Below are 14,691 nucleotides of genomic sequence, written 5' to 3'. Positions count from 1 at the left end.
CCCAACCTTTTTTTTGCTGAGGGCCGGGAAACCCATTCACACACTTTAGATGGACCAGTAACATTCTATTTGCAAATTCATTATGCAATTAAAATGTTACTGGCCCGCCAAAAACCCTGGCTCTCAGAGCCCCCCAACCCTCCACTATCCCCCAGCACCAGCCACTAACCCTAGAGTCCTCTACACTCAATCCCCCCTCAGTACCAGCCTCCTACCCTCAGAGCCTCCCAGTGCCAGTCCCCCCGGCCCAGACCCCCCAGTGCCAGCCTCCTGTTTCTAGAACCCTACTGCCCCCAACCTCCCCCAGAATCCCCCCAGTACCAGCCCCCAATATTAGCCCTGCCCCCAAAACCCCCCACTACTAGCCCTGCCCCAGGGTCCCCCAGAGTCAGCCCCCCACTACTAGCCCTGCCCACAAACCTCAAGTGCCTGCCCCGCCCCTTTCACCTAGCCCTGTGCTGCCTCCCAGCCACCAGCTGAGCCCTGCTGCCCAGGTCGCAGGTGCTCTAAGGCTGCTATGCAGGACTCTGCATGGTCCTCTTGCCGCACAGTGAAGTGCTCTTCCGCATCTGGGAGGAGACCCTGCTCCTGCCTGGCACCGGCTGGCTGAGAGGCAGGGCAAAACACCCCTCTCCCCACCGCTGCAGCAGGAGGGCAGGTGCTGGTCCATGCATCCCAGTTCCAGCCCCCAGAGCTGCTGCAGCCCAGCAGCCAGAAGTCAGATGGGAACTGCTGGCTTACACCAATTCCATACATGCTGTGGTATTTCCCTGTGCTAGAATCAGCCAACCACCATCTCCTTTACTTTGGCAGAAAGGAGCTGAGGACACCAAGGAATTGAGCCCTGATACTCTTGAACTTAAGGCACCAACTATCTCCTCCACTGCCCCCCAAAATCAACTACCTCTCCTGCTAGTCAAAGGAAATGTTGCCTTTGGAAACAGAGCTGTTACCATTGCTTCCTTGTTTGTAACACTCACATGCACAAACTGGAACTTTGGCCAAGCAGCTGTGTTTCAGATCAGCTGCAGGGATGTATACACAGCACTCATATGCTTACCTTCCGCCACAAGGCAGGCGAGGATTTCCTTCCACTTGTGCTAGCTGTTTTCAAATGTTAACATTGTCTGAGCTTTACCTTGGCAGAGAAAAACAGACTTCATCAGCGTGTTTGTTTATCTGTTGCCCCAAAAGGATATCCTTCCAATTCCATTATACATTGGCCACCTGTTACCAAGCAAGCAGCACTTGGTATGCACTAGATCCCTATTCACTACAGCATTACAAAAACTTCTCCTATTCTAATCAAGATCCCGAATAACTAACAGGGGTGGACAGTTTCTTCACAGCTTTATGTATAATGATCTACACTCCCCATCTCATAAAAATTAACATGTACTAGTAGCACATAGCTGTATTTCAAGTTTTACAATGCAGCAAATTAGCATCTAAGCAAACCTGAAACCTAGTATTTTTCCTTTTCTTTTTTTTTTTTAAAGATATGGGTCTGTTTAATAAAATTAAGCTAGTTTGCAATTGCATGCAACACTACAACCCCATAGACATGGATGGAAGATCACTGTAGTAAGATGAAGGTCTGAAACATAAGCCCATGCATCACCGACCGGATACGAGGTCTGAGGACTAGACAGCAATGGCCTACACTTGGCTACTATAAAGCAAAGCAAAGCTGCGAGCAAGAGGCAGGCCCTGCTCACAGAAATTGGCAAGAACAGGGCTGTTATTACAGAAACACTCATACCTAAGAGGTACTGGGTACAGGCTGTAAGCACATCCCAGAGAGGTTGTAACAGAACATCTTGTTAAGAAACATCTTAGTACCAACACACACCCCACAAGTAATATACATACCAACCCAGGTTCAGGATCAGGTCTAAATTGACAGAATGACAGATAGTAATTGAACACCCCCTTATGTGACTAAGGGTGGTAACTAGCTATCAGAGGGCGGCAACCTGATATGTCAGGAGTGATGTTTATACCTGTGTATAGAAGTGCATCCCAGTGATCGTTGGCTGACTGTGGAGGGATGCTAGAATCCAGAGGGCTTAGTTGGGGGTTAGTCCATTGTCACGGCATACATAGGTGTAGGGGCGCAGCAGCCAGTCTGTTCACTGTCAACTACTGTTGTACCTCCCTTGGTAATAAACCTACTCAGATGCTTTTGATCCTTATCTGATTTGTGGTCTCTGGGGGCTCTTTCAGAGTCTGTTGTGTTAACTAATTGCACATGGTTAACGCGTTGACAGGGGAGCACATGCACACGCAGCCAAAAGTTCATCATCACTGACGGAGTAGAGGACCTGTCAGGAACTCAGCAGGACAACCGCGCCTGACTAACGACAATCACATTCCCAACTCAGAGACTTCAAAGCCTTTGACAAATCAAAACGTTACTTTTCCTAGCCACGTGTCAATGTACTTATGACAGGCTTGTTTGTTTCTAGGGCTTCTCTGGTAGCCAACTCTCATTAATTCAATACAGATATCAGTATTACTCAAACAACACAGCCGTCTACCCAATCCACCCTAATCTCTTGACTGGAATCAGCATGCAACGCCAGGGGTCTGGACTAGGAAAACTCACGTGCTGGCCACAAGATTCCGGGAGAGGAGAAAGGCATCCTTCCCCCGATCCTTCTGCCTCAAGTTGTCTTGATGGTTTCTCCCTAGACAATCTCAAGGATGATGACTCAACACTGAATACGTGTAGAGCTCTACAAGGATGCAAGATTTTATATCTAGCATCAGAAGTAGTGGCGGTAAAGAGCAGAGCGACTCAGCCCCAGCCCACAAGGGCTTCCCTGAGCCCCGCTTCCAGCCGCGTCGCTCAGAGGAGTGGAGTGGGTTGGGTGCTCCGCTTCCCACTGCCGCAGTGAAGCAGAGAGACCTGGCTGGGAAATGACAGAGCGAAGCCTGCGGGGGCCTGGAAGGATCCTACGGACAGGATGAGACTGTATCCAGGACATAGGCAAAGACAAAAAGCCTCCTGGTTACCTTACCCAGTAACAGCCTGATCCACAGCCATTTGATCAGTGGATACCAGAATGGGGAACCAATACTTACACTGGACGTTCAGTCAAGCACAGAAAGGTACAATACTTTCCAAAGGCTAGAAACAGACCAATTCAGGCTGGAAATAAGGCAAAAATGTTAAGCACCCACACAATTTAACCACTGCAACTATGTACAAAATTCCATGACTGACCATTTGAAAAAATCAAGATTGAACTCTCTTCTAAAAGGCTACTGGGGACTTCTCCGTCCTGTATTATATAGGAGGTCAGACTAGAGGATCACAGTGCTCCCTTCTGGCCTTGGACTCTATTAAGGATCCTGATCTAGATTATGTCCAACTAAGCGCCTCGTATTCCACAGCATGTCAATAACTAGAGATCTGAAATGTAGTTTAATCAACTAATTGACTAGTCAATGCCTTTTAAATGTATTAAGAGCCTGGCATGGAAGTCAGCAGGCTCTTAATACATTTTTAAAAAGCAGAGGCACAGCATCTGGGACTGTGCATGAGCCAGGAATCAGCTGATTGCTAGCTCGCACCTGGTCCTCACTACACCCCTGCCTTCCCTGCTCCCCACTGGCTCCCCCCAGCACCGCCTCCTGCTCTCACCCCCCCCCTTGCCTCTGACAGAGGCAGCAAGGGGAGTGGGGGGGGGGGGACTGGTTGCTTACATCACTATCAACAAGAGAAGGATGTTTTGGTAGGTTGTGACTACCATGTCTGAAACAAACACTGCTATTTTAAAAAGCTCACATCCCCATTCTTACAGGATTTACATTTACTCGATAAAGAAGCAGACATGCCAAAAATAAAAGCTTTCTGTATTAGAAAGAATTTGTTCCCCATACTGAGGCCTCTCAGCAGGATATTCTGATTTCACTATCAGGCCAAGTTGAACTAGTATTTGCAATGCTATTTCAGCCAAAGGAAACCACAGACACACCCAGAGAACTACATACCAAATAGGACTGTCTCATATGGATTCACTTGTGTGAGCTCAGAGATAGGCATCGACTCTGTAGTAGGGATGTAAACGACTCATCAGCTACCTGATAAGCAAATGCTTATTCCATGACTAGTCCCTGTCCCCTCCCTTCCCCTTGCTGCCTCTCTCTGATCACAGGAGCCAGCGTTGGAGGAAGCCGGCTTAAAAGCTGGTTTCCCCCCAGCATCGCTTATGCCCACAGACAGTCTCAGATCACAAAACGTAATATCCAAGTGAGGATGGTTATGTTGCATCTTCCATCTGCGAATGTCTCAGACTGTATACTCAGCACCAGTGACAATCACCTATGCAGCAGAGAGCAGCAGTTAGACAACTAAGAAGTCTCACAACTATACAAGTCTCTCATTGAAACAGTGCAGCTAAGGGAACCATTTTTCTTACTGACAGCCAGGAAAAAAAAAAATCAGTCATGGTCTATATGCAATCCCGACAGGGCATGGCTCGGAGATTCCCTTAGGCACCAGCTTGGTGTCATGGAGGAGGAGTTCAGGATGCAGGTGGGGGGGGGGGTCCAGACTGGAGCAGGTTGAAGTATGTTAGGGGGTGCAGGCTCTGGGGTGGGATTCAAGATAAGGGGTTTGGGATGTAGGAGGCGGCTCCAGGCTGGAGCTTAGCCATTTGGAGAGTGCTCAAGGAGGTGGTTGGGGTGCAGGATGAGGTTACGACCTGGGGTGAGCTCAGAGGGAGTTTGAGAGCAGGAGGCGGCTCAGGGCTGGGGAAAGGGGTTGGGGTACAGATCATTTACCCAAGGCAGCTCTTGGTCAGTGGTACAGCAGGGCTACAGCAGGCTCCCTGCCTGCACTGCCCCTCACAGCTCCTGGAAGTTGCCCGCATGTCCCTCCGGCCCCTGGTATAGGGCAGGTAGCTCCGCGTGCTGCCCTGGCCTGCAGACAGCACCCCCACACCTCCCACTGGACATGGTTCCTGGCCAATGGGAGCGGCACCCACAGACAAGGACAGCATGCAGAGACAGTGGTCACAGCTCCACTCAGGAAGACTGAATCAAGGCTCAGGGCTCCCAGCCCACAGCATGGAGACTTACCACAGGCCAAATGAAATTAAGCAGGGGATCTGATCCAGTCCATGAGCCAGAGGTTCCCCACTCCAGATTTAGATCTGCTGGCAGTTGTTCTTCTGAGCCTGAGCGCCCTAGATGTAGCTGGTTGAAATTGTTCTGTCAGCAAATATGATTTTCAGCTAAACAAAGTGCTTCAGGAAAGGTTTCTGCTTTCCAGAGAAAATTTCCATTTTTTTGGTCAAAAATCAAATGTCCAATATTTGAAATGTCAATTTTTGGACATTGTATTTCAGTTCAGATATGCCACTGCGGTGTCTCATGGGAGTTGTAGTTTCAATGCCTCATGCTCCTTTTCTCCTCTAGAGGCATGGCACCCTGATTGGGCTACGCCTCCCATGAGGCATCATAGTTACCTAATAGCTGTCAGGCACCACCTCCTCTCACAAAGAAGGGACAGGTGCATCTTGGGTGATGTAGTCCAACCAGGGAACCCAGCTTAAAGAGAAATGGAAGATGAGGCACCAAAGCTACAATTTCCATGAGGTGGTACAGTGGAATTTTATATGCATATTTGGGATTATTATCAATGTTGAATTTCAGCTGCCATTTTATTGCCCGTTCTCCCAGTTTTGTGAGAGCCCTTTGTAACTTTACACAATTGGGTTAGAATATAGCTATTTTGAATGATTTTGTAACATCTGCAACTTCGCCACTTTATTGGTCACTTTTTCCAGACCATTTATGAATAAATTCAAAGACAAAGTCCTCATCAGCATGCCCTGCTGTTTACCTCTCTCCATTGTGAAAACTGTTTATTCCAACACTTTGTTTCCTGTCTTTTAGCTGAGCCATAAGAAAACCTTCCCTTGACTGCTGTATAATTCTAGATATCCCCCCCCATATATAGAAAAAAAATACCACCATTACATTCCAGCATTTTATAGAAATTACTGTGTCATTCGTTTCTGTAGGACTTTTCCATACAAAATACATGGACAGAAAGCTCAGGTTGAACTGAGGAAATGAGAGCAAGAAGGGAAGAAAAAGTAACCACTGCCATCTTGTTAACCAATAGCCCAAGTTTTATTTCCTCTTTGTCTCGGTGCTGAGTTCACATAGATAAAGAATGTTCCCATCTCTGAGCAAAAAAAAAAACCCATCATGCTACAAAAATTGTTTCAGCACAGCATAGGGCAAAGCATGAAAAATTCCCCTACTGTATAGGAGGAGGGATATTTGACATGAATTGTCAAGAGGGAGCAAGTAGAGATTGTTGAGTACTGTGGCTGACAATCATCTTGTTGCACATTTTTGATGCACATATGATGAACCGCCCATATCAAAATCAGTCTTTCCAATTAGAGCGGAAATACTAAATCCATTAACTAGCAGCAGCAGGGCAGCTATTTTTCTCTGAGCCAGCCACAAAGAGGGGTGCAGAACATACTTCATAGATGGGCTATGCATACCTCTTCCAAAATTACTTTAGTGTCAGTGTTCTCCATTGGCATGAGGGAGAGCCAGGCTTAACTGCCTCATTGCTTGATTCCTAAGCTTTCAGAGCTGGGTAGTAAATAGTGATGCTATTCAGATGGAAACAATTACCTTGGAGGGAAAAGAACCCAACACTGGGATGGGGAGGGGAGGGGAGTTGAATCATTCCATATTCAGTCTGCTCCGGGGAATGAACTTTATTTTAAACTATACTAAATTGTTTTGTCTTCACAGACATCTACCCAGCCAGTCAAACACAGTGTAAGAAAAGAAAGAATATTGTATATACAAAAAACAACTATGAGGAAGTATTAGATTTGCCAACTGGTTACAGGTTCAGATGTTAATGCTATTCCAGGCAACATGTGCTTATTATGGACCAGCTCTTCCCCAAGGGATCCCTGCAAGAGTTTGCAGCTGTCCTCTGTCATGTGTGTACCAATGATCTGCCTCTAGTCACGTACAGTTCAATCCAAAAGCCAAAGGCATAGATTATTCCTAAAATAATCTATGAACAGTAAGGAAGTCTATGATGATATACAGATTAATCATCGTGACTGATCATTTCCATACTTCATATTGCTGAGATTTAATTAGCTAGCAGTTTTGCTGTGCTTTGTAATGCTTCTGCTAAGTAGAAAAAAAACTGTACATAAAGTTTATTTTTTGTAAGCTATATTGGTGGTACAAAGAGAGAACTAAACAGACATAAAGGTAATTACAGCCATGTTTATTTTCCTGACAAATTAGAACAATTCAAGCAGTTGTTAAGGATTTTATATCCAAATTATCAAAGTGTAAAGGAAAAAAAAGATATATTTTATATAGCATGATGTGGAAAAATATCCTAGGCAGGTGTCACTTTAAAGAAGAGTCCAGTTAAAATATCCCTGCTGTTTTCTGAAAGATATCTGTTTAGGGGGATAAAACTGCAAATTCTTCAAGTAACTTACAAAACCAAATATAGGGCATAAGACAGCTAAGAAGCAAATGTCACATAGGATCAATTATGGTGGTTTTGGTAACAGGATATCATTACTAAAACATTTTTGGACTTAAACGACATAAGCACATGTTTGAACTTCTATAAACACATGGATAAAATATCATCTCTATTAAATATGTTCTTTGCTGAGCAAGAGACAAAGTTTCATTTGGAATCATAATACACTGAATTTATGATTATGTTCTGGGCCTGTCTGACCTCAAAATGGGGGGGGGGAAGGTGTGTAAATCTGAATAACTCTGTTTTTTGTATGTTTGCATTCTGTTGTTCTGAGTTATATCCACCCATTCCAGAAGAGTCACGGTACACCTTACAGTAAACATCTAACCAAGCCCAAACAATGATTTATAATTTAAGGTTAGCCAAAATAAGGACTATCCCCACAGGAGTCTGTGGCTGCTGTTTCATCCCGATACAGTTTTTTTTCCCGATAGCTCATGCAAGCTATCAAAGCATCACTGTGCCAAACATCTTCTTGACTCAAATGTAAACTACTGCTGCTGCTGTCCCGCCACCTCCTGGTGGCAAAGTGAATAATTCCCAAGTCTTGAGTAATTATTCTACTTGCATCTGAAAATGGGCTAGTCCAAATAGTTTAGGAATGATGGCTGCTTTTTATTAAAAACAGATGTTACCATGAGCATTTGCATCTGGAGCTATTCCGCAATTGCTTCAGGATAAGGATGCAAACAACTGCACTACATCACACCCTGCCACTAGGACCAGGAACAGATACTAATGACAAGTAACACAGGCAACAGACCCTCAGTCACACAGTGTGTAGCCATATCCCATGCCCACCTCTAACCGATACCAGATAACTGAGAAGTTGACAATTTTTTTCTAAATTGCACATTTTTAGCAACATTTGTAACTTGCTTGCATCACTTGTCATAATGTCTTGTATAACTGAAAAATAACTTGTGAACATGAGATTAAAACCCACCTTCCATTTCAGAATAATGCTAAGCTAAGAAACATATTATTTCTACTGGACTCAGTGATAAAACTATCACAGACATCACATGAAGCAAGCTCGAATCTGAGCATGTAAAATGCTGAGCAGCCCCTTTCTTCAATAGTGTTCACTCTGGATGGCATAAAAATCCTCAGGAAACTATGCATGTTTGATTACAATGATGCACTCGCTTCCAGTTTGAGTTGAAGGCAGTAAGCACCTCAACAAGTTGGCAGTCTCAGCCAGCAAAGACTTAGAATTCATTCCAATCCTAAATAAATTCAAACCTTCCACAGATGCCAAGTTTGGGGTTTCTCTGTATAATAGGCATAGATGTGTAGTATACAGAGACAAGCACAGTATGACGAGTAACACAAGCAAGTTACAAGCATTGGCAAAAGTGTGCAATTTAGCACACTATCAATTACCACACAATTCAAACAGAAATTATGTTGTTTTATGTTTTTTTTTTTAAATGAGTTACAAGTACCCTGCAGAGTCCTTGAGAACTATAGCATGTGAAAAAGCCAGTTAGCAAAATTATGAAGTTCTCCAGTTGTACAAATGATGGAAGATGCAACTGGCAACAGAATATGCATCTAACAGCAAGTTATGCCTCTTAAAAGGCCAATTAGATACATGAGTATGAGAAGGTTTTTTGTGTGTGGCTTGAGAAAACAATTCATGCTCTTGATGGAGAAGGCTGAAAAACCTTACGGAAAGACACTGCCCAAGATTTTCAAACTGACCAGTGACTTGGGTGTCAGACTTAGACACCTGGTTTTCACTAAGCAGATATTCATAAATCTAAGAGCGAAGTCCCTTAAATTACTAAGTGAAACTGCCAAAAATTATGTCATTTTTTAAAATCATAATTAATCAGACCCCATCGTCTTAATTCAATGGGAACACAAAGGCATTAATGACACTGGGAACACAAAGGCATCAGTCCTCCAGCCCCCTCCCCACTCGCCGCCTCCGTGTGGAACCTGGCCTGCAGCCCTGATCTATTGTATATATAAAAGCATCTGGTGTTTAAGTCAATAACATTTTCAGATCACAATATTCACACACAAAATATCATGAGCTTTTATAAGAACAAGCAGAAATTACCTGTACGATCCATCTACATTTCTCCTCCCTACACATGCACTATATATTAAGCCATTTTAATGTATTCCTTGATAGAAATACAGAGACCGAGGAGATCATTTTCCATGTTTGACCCGCGCTCCAAGGACACCTTTAAAGATGGATTCTTCCCAATACACTTTACAAACACAAACTAAGTCTGGTAACATGCTTATGAAGTGACAGTTTTCCAGATAAGAAAATCAAAGCATAGAGAGCTTAAGTCACTTTGTTCAAGGTCACACACAGATAATCCAGGTCCTAATTCCTAGGCCTGTGTTTGAGCCCCAAGAACACACTTTATCTTGTACACCACACTACACCCCCATTTACTTTACTCCAAACTGATCCCAAAAGGCAGACAATTTGGATAACATTCCTAGATATAGTAATACAAAGGGGCTTGAAAAACAATCCACTTGCCAAAGGTAAACAGAAGGTCCTGTTGAGTAATAGCGCTGACAAAAATTGTTTGCAGCTTTTTTTAAAAAAAAAGTTTCTTCCTTGTGAATGCAGAAATAATCTTCCAAATCAGAAGAGGCTCTGCACCAGTACTGGAGTCTTCCTACAGACAGCAGCAGAGTGAAATTAAGACAAGACCGGTCATATTCACAACTATTCAGGTAACTATTGGAAGCAGTGAATGAATAAGGAGACTTGCATCAATGGAGATTAAGTGCTTGTCAAGTGGCAGGGGTAGTTACTGGACTTATTAGCATTAACAGAAAAACTGAGAATGTATGATATTTGGGAGAAGAAAAAAACTGATAAGATTGAGTCATAAAACTTAATTTCCAGTAGGAACTACAGCAAGGCCAAAGCCAGAATATAAAAACTCCTGACATTTCACTGGGAAGAGAGTTCAGATTTGAATCTTCATATCAACAGTTTTGGTTCTTGGTTGAACTCAAAGCCAGAAGAGTCTGGTTTGAATGCAGCACAAAATATCATGAAAATAAACTTCAAATCCAAACCAGTTTAAATATCCTCTCATTTCTTCCAAGTAGAGCCAGGTGGCAGCAGAGCATTACCTTCAGGTATTTCCTCACATCTTTGATTCAGTTATTAGAAAAACAAACACAAACTTATTTGCCAACCAACCATAAAAATAGACGATAGCAACGTAATATAGCAGATACTAACATCCACTATGAAGGACAATATGAGGTGCCCTTAAAGCCAGGAATAACGTATCCAATCATTATACAAATGTTTTGCCAAAATGATTGAAAACACACGACTGGGACACTTTAGCAACTACTGGAGTTAGGGTCTTACCATACAAGCCAAAATCAGGACGTACTCACTTCGGCTCAGTTGCTACAATTAGATCCATGCCACTGGCCCCGAATCAAGAGATTTCCACGTGGGTGCCAGGGGCTTGCGGCAAGAATCCAGCAGCAGGATCCTTACTAACATGTGAGGGTGCATGGCTTACCCTGTATACCCAGGCTAGGCTCTTCCTGCGGGCTGAGGAAGGAGAACATCCCGATAGGGATAGAAATGTAGCCGTGTTAGTCTGGTGTAGCTGAAACAAAATACAGGGCTATGTAGCACTTTAAAGACTAACGGGATGGTTTATTAGATAAGTGGGTCTGGCCCACGAAAGCTCATCATCTAATAAACCATCTTGTTAGTCTTTAACGTGCTGCATAGTCCTGTATTTTATCCCGATAGGGGGCTTCAGTGCGCGAACAGCAACAGCTCGCTCGCTCTCCACCAGGACAATGACTCCCCAAGGAACGAAACAACGTAACGCTCCAGCTGCGGCGCACGGCCCCCCACACACTGACACGGCCGATCGCTATGCGAGGCTGGTGCGGAGACAAGAGGGGGAGGCAGAAGGCGTCCCCTGGCCCGCAGCTTTTGCCTGACTTGTAACGGGGGGAGCCTGTGCACCCCGCTCGGCAACTCCCTCCCGCCCCACGTGTGCGAAACAGTCGCCCCACGGCCCTGGCCCCAGCCTGCGCTCGCCTTGCACACAACCAGCTGAACCACGGGCGGCCCGGGCTCACGCTGGGGAGCTTCGGGTGTTGGAAAGCCAGGACGCCCCCAATCATTCCTGGGGGCGTCACCCACCTTGGCCCGGGGGTAAAGCAAACACCTCCCCGCTAGGTCCCCGGGCAAAGAGCAACCCCGGTCCCAGAGCCGCCAAGGACCCGCAGCTGCCCTCCCCGGTCCAAAGCACGGAGCAGCCAGACCCCTGGAGACCCGCCACCGGGAACACAAAGGCATCGCCCCTCCAGCCGCCGCCCTCCTACCTGCTCTGCCTCCGCGCGAAGCCCGGCCCGCAGCCCTGTCGCGGATAAAGCGAACCCCGCAGCGCGAGAGTCCCCGGTCCGGCCGGCTTCTCAGCGGGTTTCTAATTGCGGGCGCTGGGCAGGGGAGGAGGCGCTTGAAAGGAGCCGCCCGGGGGTGGAGTCAGGTGGGTCGGGCAAGCCCGGGGACGAGTTGTGCCTCGGAGCGGAGGAAAAGCCTGAGCAGGGACAAGCTGCTTGGAGCGCGGCGCCTCCCCTTTCTCCTCCCACCAGTCCCGCCTGGTTACTGGGGCAAACGCTTCTTCAGCAAGGCCAGCGGAGAAGCTGGCGCAGGGGGCGGGCTGGGCGGCCAGCTGGCGCTGTTGCCGCTCTTTGGGTTAAAAAGAGCAGTTCAATGAACCCAGGGGAGAACGGGCCTCACTGCAGAAGTAGCTCTCACAGCGACCAGTCCCTCTGTTTTCTTAACACACGCCAGAGGGCCGACTGCCAACTTCTCGAGGCACCAAGGGGTGTAACTGATGGGGGCTGGCCCGGGGCAACCAGCGTCAGGCTTTGACTATGTGATTGTTCCTGCAGAAATATTCCAGCCGCTTATGCCCCTTTCAGTGTTTGCAGCATGAAAGCCTTCCACGTGCAAAGACTTCATTGGCTCTCTCCTTTCACTCGCACTGTTGGTGAGAACTTAAAAGGAGAAACCATATTTACCAACCATCCTTCATTTCTGCACCAATCTGAGCAGAGATCACTAATGTATGCGAGAAGTGCTCTGCATCTTGTGCATTTTTTACAGTTGTTGGCTGATGTTGCAATTTTGTTTTGTGGGAGGAGTAATTCTTGGAATAAGTTAGATGTCTGGTGGTGAAGTACTGGATTAAAGGGGCTCTGCTCACTCGAAAGTTGCAGCAGTGTGTACATAAACTAATTTTGCAAAATGCAGTAAATGAAAGTGAGTGCAGTATGGTCATCATTATGTTAAAGACCTAAGCATATCCACTACTCTAATTCTATGTTTCTTCAGCGATGGGAAAGTATTGTCAATAAGATTCAAAACCAATGTAAAGAGATTCAAGGGAATAATGCAAATCATACCATGATTTTAAGTACTCCTATTCATCTGATTATTTCAAAGCTAGCCAGCTGTGAGAGGGAATGATTCTACCTGCTATTCCTGTCTCTTTGGTCAGATAAAGCTATTGTTCAAATAACTAGGGGCATACAGGATTCAGGTATATTCTTGCAATAAGGAAGAGCGTACCACCAGTACTTAATCTTCTACTGCTTCAGTGGAACATGAACCAGTAAGAGACAGAAGAAATGCAAGAATACATACATTTTATGTATGAAGGAACAAGGGGAGTATACCATTCCATTCTTTCTACCTCTTACTATTTCATGTTCCCACTGCAGCAGACAGAAGAGTAATTATTGGTTGTGAATTCTTCAGAAGGGTGAAATTCCAAAGAAAAGGACATAAATGTTTTAGACTTCTGAGAACTGTTAGAGCTCAAATCTATACTGGTACATTCGAGTTCCTAATCAGTTTAGTATGTTTCACTTACTGCTTCCAGGAGGGGGAACTATAACCGTCATTGAAAGAAGCTTCAGGGGGTAGCCACGTTAGTCTGTACAGGATAAACTTAAAAAACAACAAATGGTCTGATAGCACTTTATAGACTAACAAAACATGTAGATGGTATCATGAGGTTTTGTTGGCACAGCCCGCATTGAAAGTTCAGGAAAGCTCAGACAACCCCCATTGGACCCAGAAGCTACAGCTCACATTAAAAATAGTATCTAGCATTAGCTATGTTTCCACTCCACCAGCAGCTCTCTTAAATATTTAAACTGGCCCATCTTCCTGAAAGTGTGGTGTCAGACACCTGCCAAGCCAGTGACTAGTACATTCACACCATTGTGAACTAGGGAGAGAGAACACACCACCTTCCAGTCACTTGTCCCACTGCAACTGTGCTGATTTAGCATGGTCAGACTTGAGGTAATATGTTTTACTTACTCTCCTAGAAGCATTCTAAAAGGAGAACTATCCCAGCCCTGTATTCGCCTTCCAGGTGTGGATACAAGGGCAATTTTAATTAGCCCTCTTTTTAAATAAACCATTTATTCATTCTCGTGCAATTTGCAGCCCACTTTATTTAGAATCTAGCAACCAGAGAAGTCCCAGAAAATGCAGTATCTGGTTTTTGAAAGTCTCAGGAGAAGACAACATGCACCATCAGTGACCCTTCTGATCATAATGTGACTATCAAGTAGTCCCATAGAGCACAAACCAGTGTCTCCATTTCCAACCGGGCAGCACATGAGATGGTAAGTGCTTAAAATAGATGTGCCAGGAACATTGGACAGGAAAGGAGAAATCTTGTGCCCAATGTGTCAGTATATTGTGCAGCAATTAAGCCATTAGTAATCTAAGGTATGTTTGTTTTTTTCCTCGGGAGCGGAGAACCAGATGTCGTAATCTCCAATAGTTGGGATTTTATTAGTCAGAAACAAGATAAACAATGGGTTGAATGGATTATGGTACTTGAATATCAATGAATATTAATTGCCTTAATTGTTTGAAAGGAGAGGCTGGTGCTGGCAAGAGGTGTCACTTCAACTGACAGTACTTGGTATATTGATATTACCCACATGGAAGCCACTTGTGATGTGTACATAGATGCTAATCCACCAGAATCCTGATTAAAAAACCCCCAAAGGAACACATAGTCAAGATTAAAGAATTGCTAAGCCTCTGCTCCACACTAACAGCTCTCAGACAA

The 14,691-nt window shown here is 45.0% G+C and overlaps 1 protein-coding gene across 2 annotated transcripts in view; it reads right to left on the bottom strand.

The window, feature by feature from the left end:
- Positions 1–12,778, bottom strand: part of ARHGAP40 (Rho GTPase activating protein 40) — a 91,465-nt gene extending 78,687 nt beyond the window's left edge. Inside the window, exon 1 of one of the 2 annotated variants that reach the window (XM_075901341.1) lies at positions 11,915–12,778. The gene's annotated coding sequence lies outside the window, so the exon portion shown is untranslated. Of the gene's footprint in view, positions 1–1,060; positions 3,546–11,914 lie in introns of those variants that run through there. The other variant, XM_075901342.1, reaches the window with a different exon arrangement.
- Positions 12,779–14,691: the final 1,913 nt, after the last annotated feature.

The sequence above is a fragment of the Pelodiscus sinensis genome, chromosome 18, assembly GCF_049634645.1.
Source record: "Pelodiscus sinensis isolate JC-2024 chromosome 18, ASM4963464v1, whole genome shotgun sequence".
NCBI classification, from domain to species: domain Eukaryota; kingdom Metazoa; phylum Chordata; order Testudines; family Trionychidae; genus Pelodiscus; species Pelodiscus sinensis.
Note: the sequence above shows the minus strand (reverse complement) of the source record. Positions and strands in the feature narration are given on the sequence as shown.